Raw genomic sequence first — 11,407 nt, forward strand, 5'->3', positions numbered from 1 at the left:
TCCACAAGGTTTAGGAGTGTGTTTATGGGAATTTTTGACCATTCTTCCAGAAGCGCATTTGTGAGGTCGCACACTGATGTTGGACGAGAAGGCCTGGCTCTCAGTCTCCGCTCTAATTCATCCCAAAGGTGTTCTATCGGGTTGAGGTCAGGACTCTGTGCAGGCCAGTCAAGTTCATCCACACCAGACTCTGTCATCCATGTCTTTATGGACCTTGCTTTGTGCACTGGTGCACAGTCATGTTGGAAGAGGAAGGGGCCAGCTCCAAACTGTTCCCACAAAGTTGGGAGCATGGAATTGTCCAAAATGTCTTGGTATGCTGAAGCATTCAGAGTTCCTTTCACTGGAACTAAGGGGCCAAGCCCAGCTCCTGAAAAACAACCTCACACCATAATCCCCCCTCCACCAAACTTTACACTTGGCACAATGCAGTCAGACAAGTACCGTTCTCCTGGCAACCGCCAAACCCAGACCCGTCCATCAGATTGCCAGATGGAGAAGCGCGATTCGTCACTCCAGAGAACGCGTCTCCACTGCTCTAGAGTCCAGTGGCGGCGTGCTTTACACCACCGCATCCGACGCTTTGCATTGCACTTGGTGATGTATGGCTTGGATGCAGCTGCTCGACCATGGAAACCCATTCCATGAAGCTCTCTGCGCACTGTTCTTGAGCTAATCTGAAGGCCACATGAAGTTTGGAGGTCTGTAGTGATTGACTCTGCAGAAAGTTGGCGACCTCTTCGCACTATGCGCGTCAGCATCCGCTGACCCCGCTCCGTCAGTTTACGTGGCCTACCACTTCGTGGCTGAGTTGCTGTCGTTCCCAAACACTTCCATTTTCTTATAATACAGCTGACAGTTGACTGTGGAATATTTAGGAGCGAGGAAATTTCACGACTGGATTTGTTGCACAGGTGGCATCCTATCACAGTTCCACGCTGGAATTCACTGAGCTCCTGAGAGCGACCCATTCTTTCACAAATGTTTGTAAAAACAGTCTGCATGCCTAGGTGCTTGAATTTATACACCTGTGGCCATGGAAGTGATTGGAACACCTGATTCCAATAATTTGGATGGGTGAGCAAATACTTTTGGCAATATAGTGTACCTATGATTTAAAAAAAAAAAAAACTGATTTGTATGATACAGCTTCAAAAATGTATTTGAACAGCTGCCTTTCAGCTAGAATTCTGACCCTCAAAGACCTGTTAGTCTGCCTTCAAAATGTCCACCAATACTGTTATTTAATATCCTAAATCAGATGCACCTGTTTGATGTCGTTAACTGCATAAAGACACCTGTCCACCCCACACAATCAGTAACAATCCAACATAGCCAAGACCAAAGAGCTGTCCGAAGACACTAGAGACAATTTTACACCTCCACAAGGCTAGAAAGGGCTACTGGCGAAATTGCCAAGCAGCTTGGGACAAAAAATGTCCACTTTTGTAGCAATCATTAGAAAATTGAGGAAGCTAAACAATGTCAGTGTTGATCTCCCTCAGATTGGGGCTCCATGTAAGATATCACCTTGTGGGGTCTTAATGATCCTCAGAAAAACGAGAAATCAGCTCGGAACTACAGGAGAGGAGCTGGGATCAACATTTCCAAGGTTACTGTTGGTATTACAAGAAGTCATGGTTTGAAACACTGATTTCTATTTATTCACTACATGGCTGATGGCCCGTTGGTAGTATGGGGTGAAGTGAAGCCAACGGCCGCCATATTGATACTCCTTAGATAGACCGGTCGCAATATAAAGAATACGTGCGCTACAGCATCAAACAAGGATGATCCCATTTTCAGGGGGGCTAACGACTTTCAAAATAAAGATTCATTCATCACTTGGAAACACACTTTCTGTACTGTAATTTAGGATTAAAAAAAGGCACATTTCATTGCATAGCCGTTATGAAGTCAATGAAGCCTTAAATCATGTGATATGACATACAAGTACATCACAACAAAATGTGTTAATGGATCATACTGTAGTAATACGGATGTGTCAAAAGTGCTAAACCGACTATGAAGATGTAATATACACTACCGTTCAAAAGTTTGGGGTCACATTGAAATGTCCTTATTTTTGAAGGGAAAGCACTGTTCAATGAAGATAACTTTAAACTAGTCTTAACTTTGAAGAAATACACTACATGCATTGCTAATGTGGTAAATGACTATTCTAGCTGCAAATGTCTGGTTTTTGGTGCAATACCTACATAGGTGTATAGAGGCCCATTTCCAGCAACTATCACTCCAGTGTTCTAATGGTACAATGTGTTTGCTCATTGGCTCAGAAGGCTAATTGATGATTAGAAAACCCTTGTGCAATCATGTTCACACATCTGAAAACAGTTTAGCTCATTGTAGAAGCTACAAAACTGACCTTCCTTAGAGCAGATTGAGTTTCTTGAGCATCACATTTGTGGGGTCAATTAAACGCTTAAAATGGCCAGAAAAAGAGAACTTTCGTCTGAAACTTGACAGTCTATTCTTGTTCTTAGAAATGAAGGCTATTCCATGAGAGAAATTGCTAAGAAATTTAATATTTCCTACAACGGTGTGTACTACTCCCTTCAGAGGACAGCACAAACAGGTTCTAACCAGAGTAGAAAAAGAAGTGGGAGGCCGCATTGCACAACTGAGCAAGAAGATAAGTACATTAGAGTTTCTAGTTTGAGAAACAGACGCCTCACAGGTCCCCAACTCGCATCTTCATTAAATAGTACCCGCAACACCAGTGTCAACATCTACAGTGAAGAGGCGGCTGTGGGATTCTGGGCTTCAGGGCAGAGTGGCAAAGAAAAAGCCATATCTGAGACTGGCCAATAAAAGAAAAAGATTAAGATGGGCAAAAGAACACAGACATTGGACAGAGAAAGACTGGAAAAAAGTGTTGTGAACAGATGAATCCAGGTTTGAGGTGTTTGGAAGACAAAGAAGACAGGTTGTGAGACGTAGAACAAATGAAAATATGCTGGAAGAATGCCTGACACCATCTGTTAAGCATGGTGGAGGTAATGTGATGTTCTGGGGTTGCTTTGGTGCTGGTAAGGTGGGAGATTTGTACAGGGTAAAAGGGATTCTGAATAAGGAAGGCTATCACTCTATTTTGCCATGCCATAGCCAGTGGACAGCGCTTGATTGGAGCCAATTTCATCCACAAACAGGACAATGACCCTAAACACACCTCCAAATTGTGCAAGAACTATTTAGAGCAGAAGCAGGCAGCTGGTATTCTATCGGTAATGGAGTGGCCAGTGCAGTCACCAGATCTGAACCCCATTGAGCTGTTGTGGGAGCAACTTGACCGTATGGTACGCAAGAAGTGCCCATCCAACCAATCCAACTTGTGGGAGCTACTTCTGGAAGCGTGGGGTGCAATTTGTCCAGATTACCTCAACAAATTAACAGCTAGAATGCCAAAGGTCTGCAATGCTGTAATTGCTTTAAATGGAGGATTCTTTGACGAAAGCAAAGTTTGATGTAAAAAACTAAATCTTATTTCAAATACAAATAATTATTTCTCACCTTGTCAATGTCTTGACTCTATTTTCTATTCATTTCACAACGTATGGTGGTGAATAAGTGTGACTTTTAAGGAAAACACTAAATTGTTTTGGTGACCCCAAACATTTTGAACGGTAATGTACATGTATTAATGACATTGTTGTGGTAATTACACATTACATATAATTTCAAGATTTTACAAGTCTGTTAATGCTATAGTATTTTCCTATTTGGAAATTGTGCATGCATGATGTGTATTAGCCTTTAAAAATTTTTGAGTTGCTTTTTTTCATCAATATAACATGCAATTTATTTAATCACAAGACTTTTTCCAAAGAGAAATACAACAAACACTACAAAAACGACAGCATCACCCACTTAATAAAGAATTAGAACATTGACATTTTACTGTGAATTACTTTCTATTTACTCTACTTTTTACCTTTAGACACAATGTCGATGGCTAACTCAGTCAATATCTTCGAGTCGGTCTGAGATAGCCAGACTAAAGTCGGGCATACACTGTACGATATTTTCAATCATTGCTCGCAGTTACAGCTCAAACTGTATGACGAAACCGCAGGGCTCAAAAGTTCACAGCTCATAATGCATCTTGTCACACTGTGTGACCCGACACTCTGGTGCGACCTTACGATGGCCGACTGGATTTCAAAGATGTTTGATTTTCTTCGATGTTACGATTCCTTATCGGGAGGTGGTCGTAAGAGGTTGATTGACCCTCGTTACCCCCTATACACTGCACGACGCATGATCAGGCTGAAAGTCAGCGCGACCAAAAACAAGACTAGAGAATCAGCCCGAAAAGGGCAAAAAATCGTACAGCGTGTGCCCGGCTTGATGTTTAGCTACATACTATACTCTGGTATACATCAGCGTATATATGGATTTTCTTGGTTAGTAAGTCCACTGACTGTGAAACAACCTCTGAAACGTCTTCCCACAGCCAGCAGACTGCTTGTTTTTGCAGCCAAATGCGAAACACGTAGGCATTATTATGGTGCGTCTCTGTGGGAGTACCAGTATGGCGGTCTGTGGCTTCACTTTTTTTGGGCTATCAGCAATCCAGTGTAAAAATAGAGATCAGTGGTTTGAAATCACGCATGGCACTGAAGTTTCCTCTGTTTAAACCAGCACCTATCAAGGCCTGAGAGCTGAAAATGTGCTGAAAAGGACACCAGGAAGAAAAGTAGACCTGTGCCAACCTGGAAAGAGTGAAGCTACAATAAGCAGCAGGTTGGTGGGAATAAATCCCAGCAGAATGGTCAAGTCAGTTTCTAGTAGAATCACCTAAAGTCCTGTTATCCCATGCATACTCATCCCTCCACATGTGGTATTGCAGATTCTGTATAGTATGCTGCTCTTCTTCTCTTCTCCTTATAAAGGTGCATGATATCGGTTGCACTTGCTCTTTTCCATTTGACAGATCATCGCTCCATAAAGGTGGTCTAGACAATTGTATCTCTCTTCTATATCAATCTACATGTGCTGGTTCTGATTCTGTATTATGAAGCCCTGTCTCCGTCTGAATGCTCTTATTATACTTAGAGGAGCTGTAGAAATCCTGGTTGTGGTCCATCTGCTTTAGTACTACCAAACATTGGAGAATGTTTTATTTTTTTACACTAGGTTGGAATAAATACGAACTGATGAGTCATGGCTTATAAATGGAGTTTTACTCTATGTCTGATTTATTTTATATTAGTCAGACATTGTTCTTTTTTTATAATTTATTTTCCTAAAAAAGCGCAGTGAATATTTGCAACAAATATGTTCAATTCAAGCCTGGAGCAAAGAAAAAAAAAAGAAAAACATGAATGTGATTCTAGCTCTGAAAAGGACTGAAATCTAAATAAGTAATTTTTTTCTTAGAAGTGCATTTTTGTTTCTTGAATTGAGGAAGTAAGTGTGACACTTTGCCAATGGAACAATACAATTTACATTTAAAATAAGAAATAAAAATTGCATTGTCTTATTTCAAGTGCATATTGTAATTATCTCATTTTAGGAGTAAAAATACTCATTCTATTGGTAAATCATCTCATTTACCTACTTAAATTAAGGGTAAATACACCTAATACACATTTTTTGTAGTTGTTATTTGTAGGTCACTTTTTCAGTGTATTTAGCATCTCTCCATACTCAGAGACATGGTGGCGGTGCAGCAGTTTTACACTGAGTGGCCCGTGCTAATGCGATTGTGGGATCCTGAGGTGAGGCAGTTACAGCCTGTGTGGGATGATTCTGGATGCTTGAGAAGCTGCAGGCTGTTTCTGCAAGCATGCAGCTTTTTGGTTAAAGAGAATAACCTTAGAATCAGCGAATATAGATAATATAAAATGTGAAATGTGCTCATGCTTTCTTTTGTTTCTGGGAATGGCTTATTGGATGAGATTTCCAAAGTAACATCACTCTACACTGATTTAAAACGAAAATTAACCATACAAAAGCCAAAAATAGCTGGCAGCCAGTCTGACTGACTGACTGGTCTCTGTCGGGGTTAATAATACCAAACTCAAAAGGAATCATTCTGATAAAAAGGCTTATTTAACCAGATGTATAGTTGTCCTTCTTGTTTTAATTAATAGTAAAAACACACAGGCCTTCATAGGGAGCTCTATTTTTATCATATAAACATGTCTCCAAAACACAAATATTACTGGAAGGAAGAGGGATTTACATGAGGGTGCTGTACCACTTTTTAACCTTTATCTTGACAAGAACATCTTTTTTTAAAGGATCTTTTTTCTCAGTGTACAGTAGATGGATGTTCATGCTGCTTATCTTGTGTGTTCATATTGAATCATTTTGGTAAATATGCTGGTGGTAGAGAGCTGGCCTAATGCTCATTTTATTCACCTGCATAACTCTGCCCGGTTTCCAAATACCATTCATCCAATCCGCCTGCTCTTGCTTATTTATATATATATAGATAAGCACACCCCATAGTGTGGTGTACGAAGCTGCAGTCCTGGAGGTCCAGCAGGAGTATGAGCCAAGTCAGGGAAACAGAGCATATATTATAAATATATATATATATATATGGTTCAGCCCAAGCCATCATGGTCAGATCATTGAAGCTTAGATCATTGCTGATGCCATAGTTGTCGTTCTCGGGGGCCAGTGGTGAGAGAGCTTTAGCGTTTTGGTAATGTTCCTGATCCGAACTGCCTCTTATACACTGGGCGTGCCCTGTTCCTGTCATGGCTCAGTGGAGATAGCGAGTTTTTAGCATACCGCAGTTTTCCTGATATCCTGACCTGTTCTGCCTCTCAACTACTGGGCTTTTCTTTTCCAATCTGAACGTTCTGCCTGAACTCTTGGTTGGACTCCTGGACCCCTGAACCAGCCTGTTCCTGTTCTGATCTGTTTCCCTGACTTGGCTCAGACTCATGCTGGACCTCCGGGACTGTAGCATCGTACACACTATGTATGGGGTGTGCCCAGTTGGCAGCCCATTACAGATCCATCCCCATGCCAAATACCATGTTACCACTTTCAACTCATTCAGTATTTTAAACCAGAGTCTGTTCAATTATGTTCTCAGTAGACCCTTCCAGTGTTATCTGACAAAACCCAGTCCTATTCAGGTCAACGATGCAATTCTGCCACACCTGTAAAAGTGGCCAAATGCTAGAAAAAAAAAATGAATTAGAAAATGCCCCATTCCAAAGAAAGCTATACCACTAGTAACATTTGACGCCTCAGAGTCCTTGATGAAGATCGAGCATTTAGCAGATCAAGTCATATAAAGGGGCCATCATACACACTCCATTTTGTTTTTAAAAGATATAGATATAAAAAATATAACCACGGATGTCTGGAGACAGTGATTCGCCTACATGTTATGTATGCTGACGCACCATAAATGATCAATTATGAACAGTTCCATTTGTGCCTTCAAGTCGTTTGCCCATAGGAAGACGTTACTTGGATATATCAATATCTTCAGAACAGCTCCAAATGACACAAAACTCATACGGGTGAGTAGAACATGATGTAATATAAAATTAAGGGCCCAATGTAAAAAAAATGGCGTTCCCCTTTAATAACTGACAGGGTACAACAAAAATAATATGGTGTGTGTCAAAATAGCCAAAAAACATCTTTGTCCCCAACACTTATTTTGTAGTCAAAACTGTAAACTAAACTCTATAATTGTGATGTAAAACCAACTCAGCATGTGGGGGGGTCATACAGACATTTCAACAATATGGTGGTGGTAATGTGATGGTCTGGGGCCGTACCTGGATTCTTTAATATCTTCTAGAAAAAAAAAAAAGGAGGAGCAGTGCGCTTGTGCTCTGAGAGGATTGCAAGAATCTGGTTCATTCCCCACAGCCTGCACTCTGGGTTCCTGAGCAAAACCCTTAACCCCTGATTGCTCCCCGGGCGCCACACAGTGGCAGCCCTCCACCCCTCAAGGGGATGGGTTAAATGCAGGGGTAAATTTCTCCAGTGTGAGATCAATAAAGTCCAATTATTATTATAATTTATGAAAATATAAGCTCTGCTCTGTACAGTCCTGAAGTGGTGACTTAAAAAAAAAAAAAAGTAATCCAGAATTAATAGTTTTTGTTTTTCATCTTAAAAGTTTTTTTTAAAGTAATACATTAAATAATATAGAAGAATACATATTTTTATGTATGTTATTTTTGTCAAAGGTTTCAGATATTTTATGATCTTAAAAATTGAAGGGTGAGGAAAAGTAAAAATAATAAATCTTTAAGGAGGAAATACTTTTTAACCTCTATTATAAATTGTATCTTTCCCGTTGAGCTAATAATTTGTGTGGTGCACAGGGGGAATGACTGGTTGTCTTTACAGAGATACTGAGAACAAAACCCAAGAGTGAAGAAGGAAGGAAGTCCGTCACTGCCTCCTCCACCCAGAGCTCAATAAGACATAACCCTGCTTCTGGTGCAACACTTGTGAAGAAATGAGCAACAGAGAAGGAGGGGGGTTTCTGCTGCGCGTGATAAGTGATCCTTCTCTCTTTTTTTCCACTTTCTTTTTTCCTCCGTACCTCCCCGTGACTCACAGCTCCTCACCCTGCTCCTCCGGCAGCCAGCAGAGGAAAACTAGCGCACAAAGCTGTACGCCCGCCGTCTTTATATACTGCTCTATTTTTAGCCACTCACGAGCCCAACTATTTTTAACCAATATGAGCTCATTACCGGGCTGCTTCGTCCAATAGAATTGAAGATGATAAAAGCGATTGACCAATGAGAGGAATTGGAAGGAGTGAGGGGGCGGGTTACATAAGAGCCTATTAACTGAAGTGTTACATCCAAACTAAGATTTTACAAAAAAAGAAGACAAACACATCACTCTGACATTTTTATAAATTATCAAAGACATCGGAGTTTGCAAATACCTGGTAAGGTAAAACCTTACCGTATGCTAATGCTACTCGCAACTCATTTGAGGCCAATTTTGTACAAAAAGTACAATTTCTTTAAAAAAATTTTATTATGACATTGCATAAATTAAAAACAAAGTAAAATGAAAACAAGTAAAAGAAGCTTTTGGTAAACATACTTTCCTTTTTTTTCTTGTCTTCATTATACCTAAAATTGTGTATTATATATATATATATATATATATATATATATATATATATATATATATATATATATATATATATATATATATATATATATATATATATATATATATATATATATATATATATATATATATATATATATATATATGATTGCTCTTCCTTCTGTGATACATTAGAAATAAAATAAAATACAAACCAATCTAATAAAAAAAAATAGTTCTAAGTATAAAATGTTAGTTTGTGATACATAGGACCTGACACAAATCCAATTATTGTAAATAAAGTCCACACAAATATGATACAGATCCAGATGATTCTAAACCGGAAGTTATTTTTTAGTTATCATTAGGGTTTACAGTTTAGATTTAGAGCTTCTTAAAATTAGATTCTTGTCATATTTACTTTTTTTTTTTTTTTTAAATAATAGCCTCAGAACAATGGATTTCTAAATCCTCTGTTTTGGCAAGAGATAGGTTTATTACAGGCTTTAATTATTTAGTACCAGATACCCAAATATAAAAGTTGTCAATAGTAACATCTGTGTATTGTAGTTTCCATCATGTTATTTTTAGGAACTCTAGTATATCCCTTGAATTGTGTGAATCTTTATGAAACTGTGAAGGATATGAACCTGGCACACTTTCTTCTGCCAAATACACCATGTTTAGTTTCCCATTTTGCCTGGTGTTGGATCCATTTTTATTTATATTTTAAATAGCTGTTCCTTAATAATCCGTACAATATGATAAAGGGCAGAGAGCTGAACTTGAAATTTCCTCTGTAAAGCTAGTCATCTTTACAATAGAAGATCTCTGATTCTGACTTTCGACAGCAGGACAGGCTTTTCTGTCCTCTGTCTGTCTAGCAATTATTTTCTGTTATGGTTTCGGACAGATGCTGTGACAGGGATTGCCCAGTGGTTGAGTCATCAGCACACCCACCTATTCTGTTGTTTCCAAAAGTTTTATTTTTAGTTGCCCCGCATAGAAACTCAAAGACGAAGTGACTCATCTGTCTGAGTTCCCGAGGTTGGACAAGTTCTTCTCCTTCTCATATGCTCTAAATAAGTAAAACAAAAATACAAATAACCAACAATTAAACATAATCTACATTATTTCAGATGCAATAATGTGTTTTCTACAGTCGTTTTTCTTCCTCAACTACTGCTTAACATCAAAAGCGCGCTCCCTTCAGCCGCGCTCCCGAACAAAAGGTTCCAACACATCACAGCGGGAGCGCGCAAGGCGTTCAAAAAGTCCACCCCTTGAGATGCCCATATATATATATATATATATATATATATATATATATATATATATATATATATATATATATATATATATATATATATATATATATATATATATATATATATATATATATATTATAATTGGAGACAATTTTAAAGTAAACAAGTATGTGATTTAGCCTCAGTGAAAAATATTCCTAGATTCCTAGATTATGAAGGTAGATTTGTGGTACACTGGAATACTGCTATTCTTTTATTAAAATGGTTTGATACGTTTTAAATAAATTATTAGAATAATGCATGAAGTATATCAAAGCTTGCTTTAAAAGTTTACTTGAAAATTTATATAATTTATAAATGTATTTATTTATAATACATATATATATATATATATAAATTATTTATATGATAATTTATATATATATATATATATATATATATATATATATATATATATATATATATATATATATATATATATATATATATATATAGTATCGTATGAAGGCTAGATGTACTACTAACAACAATAACTTAGAAGAAAAAAAAATATTTCTAGAAGCGAAAAACCTGCAAAAGTTGCCAAGTCGACTTTCTACTATCTCCGTCTGACCTCTAGTGGTGAAAATATGCAATTACAGTACCAGTAGAACAAGCTTTAAGAAACATGCATATGTAGTTTTTTGGGAACAAGAGATGCTGCTCCCTTTTCTTGACTCTGTATTTTATATTCTTTTTGTGGTCACAGATTTTTTAGATTTGAATTTTCAAATAAATAAATCACACGTCTAAGACCAAAAAAGATCGCGAGAATTGGAACCTGAGCAGAGTTTAATTTACACTAGATGGCAGCACAACCTCATCTTGTGGGAATTTAATTTAAGAAAAAGTAAGATTTGGTAAGATTATGCTCCTATATGATATATAGTAAAACTTCTAGAGACATTCTGTAAAGAGAGAATGTCTTTACACAGTGCCCCATTCATCATCAAACGATCGTCTTGATGTCTTAACAGCTAAATAATAATAATAAATACGAACAAAATGAATAAAAATGAACA

Source organism: Cyprinodon tularosa, unplaced genomic scaffold (assembly GCF_016077235.1).
Source record: "Cyprinodon tularosa strain WSP-4 unplaced genomic scaffold, ASM1607723v1 ctg330, whole genome shotgun sequence".
In the NCBI taxonomy this organism is placed as follows: domain Eukaryota; kingdom Metazoa; phylum Chordata; class Actinopteri; order Cyprinodontiformes; family Cyprinodontidae; genus Cyprinodon; species Cyprinodon tularosa.